Source organism: Frankliniella occidentalis, unplaced genomic scaffold (assembly GCF_000697945.3).
Source record: "Frankliniella occidentalis isolate FOCC.00 unplaced genomic scaffold, Focc_3.1 Scaffold163, whole genome shotgun sequence".
NCBI classification, from domain to species: domain Eukaryota; kingdom Metazoa; phylum Arthropoda; class Insecta; order Thysanoptera; family Thripidae; genus Frankliniella; species Frankliniella occidentalis.
Genome location: NW_026267289.1, coordinates 394,097 through 396,546, shown reverse-complemented (window position 1 = coordinate 396,546; position 2,450 = coordinate 394,097).

The window sequence follows — 2,450 nt, the reverse complement described above, 5'->3', positions numbered from 1 at the left end:
CCCCCCTCCCCCTTTCCACCCGCCCTTCAGGGCGGCTTACAGATCCTCCTGAACACACTGACACACACACACACACACACACTGGACCCGTTATTGTTTGAAATGCCCCGCGGTCAACTTTTGGCAAGATGCTTGCTCACATGACTTTATCAAACAATCTTTGGACTTGTTCGGCAGCGCGCGGCCTCGCATCGACATAGCGAACGCCAGCACACGGGCCCCCGACTCACGTACCACACTCGCGCCGTGCCCGACGGATTAGACGGACACCACAAAATGTTCACTGGAAAAAGTGTGCTACAAAATGTCCACTCACTTGCCGGCGAGCAAATAGAGATTCGTAAACTTGAAAATAAGGTAGCCATTTCCTACCCCCCCTCCCCCCCAACCCACCGAAGGTATGTAAAAATTCTGCCGCACACTTGGTTTTCCAGAGTTGATTCCGGTACTCTGAGTCGGGGTGGGGCTCCGGGATGGACTATGGCAGAGTTTCATTCAGCATATGTGTAGCGAAGAGAGGTGGGTGGTGTACTTTCCAAGCAGCGGGAAAGGCCAGCGATTGAGAGAGAGAGAGGGAGGGGGGGGTCATTTGAGGACTTAGACCTATTCTGGCCAGTGCGTCTTTGATTTACTTTAAATTAACTTTAAATTAACTTGTAATTGACGGCTAATGACCCAAAATGCACTTAATTAATTTTCTATTACATTTTAATTTAATTTCTGGCACTTAATTACACTTTAATTACTGTGTAATATCTCATAAATTACATGGAAATTAAACCGTTTTACAAGGGTATTTTTCTGGAAGCCTTGTATAGTACCACCGCTACTGCTGCTCTGCTGCTGCTGCTATTACTCCTACTACTGAATACTCCGCGTGTCACAACGGGAGGGCGCGTCCGTTCGTTGAACTCTCTGCGCGGGGCGCGACGTCGACTGGAGCGCGGGGGTTGCTGCTGGGTTTTCGCCACCGAAATGCATAGCAATACAAAGCCGCGGTGAATGGCCGGGAGTCCCTGACGCGAACGCTACCCAATGACAGCATCCCCCCCCCCTCTCTCTCTGTCGCACACGTGCACTACAGGAAGTCGGCGAGCAGGCAAGGGCACGGCCAGGGTTTCCCTTCAGGGCGGCTGGGTGTGTATACGTATGAAGCGAAGCGGCAGCAACAGGGCAGGGCCTCGGTCAGGGCCTTGGGCAAGGCGCCCCGGGTTTCCCCTGCTACTCTCTCTGCGACATATTGCGCTTGGGGGTAACGGTTCTGCGAAGGCGAGTGGTGGTGGCGCTTCGGGACGACATACGCCGCGTGGCCGAGCGCACGCGTCACGCGCGGTTCGACGGCAGCGACAGAGTCGTCCTCTCTCTCTTTATACACACAACCGATCAAAACTATTCCGCCGGCTTCGACGAACGAAGTCGTTCCGCGATCCTATTTTTGCATTATTCACGCCCCCGCTATGTACATTTTCGCCGAAGCGTTGAAAGGCCACCCTTTCCTCCGCGAAATAAAGGAGAAACGGGGTCACAATGGCTGGCTGGCGCGCGACAGGTTGGGGGCTGGGCCGCTAATAAAGGACACGTGCGACCCAGCCAGGCCCAGCAGCTCGGTGGCTCTCTCGAGTGTACTTTACCTGGCGGTTCATCGCGAACAACTCCCATGGACAGAACTTCAGCCGCTCGTTCGTTCAGGCGTTGCAGTCACAGTCACCCCCGAAATCTGTAAACAGAGAGAAACATTGCTCCGTAAAGTACCGAAAATTCACTTTTACAAGCCGCTGTCCACTTGCCTTTTCACCCGCAGGTATTTTACTGACGAAAAAAATGAAAAGGGCGTAAAGTCCAATGAAAAAGACGTGGACTTTTCACTATTCACCAGTGATTTATCGGCCACCCCTTGCGTTCCGGGACGGCCCCCCAAACGCCTTCTCTCCTCTCCCTGACAGCTGGCTTGCGAGAGGTGATGAACCCGCGGTGAATAAATAAAATAGGAACACGGGGCTGATCCCTTATGAAATGGAAGGAAAAGAGGAGGATTTGAGTGACAGGCGGGAGAGAGACGCGCGCCGACCGGCCGCGGGAGAGGCGGGTGCGAGAGAGACGGGGCGCCATCGGGCCGTATTTCCATTTAAATGCGTGCCCGTCCCATATGAAACTCGTTACCTTAATTATGAAAGGTAAAAGCTTCTAAAAGCGTTGGCCTCAGTCGCCGACTGTTAGCTATCACAGGTATCAGACACACTTCCGCAAAAACAAGGAATAAGATTATTGGAGGATCGAGAAATCAAGGCGCAAACCACTCGACGCATCGATACATCGTGAGGCCAGGCGGGCGGGCCAGCCGGACGAAGATCGATTTGAAGGGCGTGCAGCGGGAAAGTCAAACGGATATGACGAACAATAAACTACAATCAATGCACAAATCAGCACGATCGCGCCCCCTCCCCCCTCCC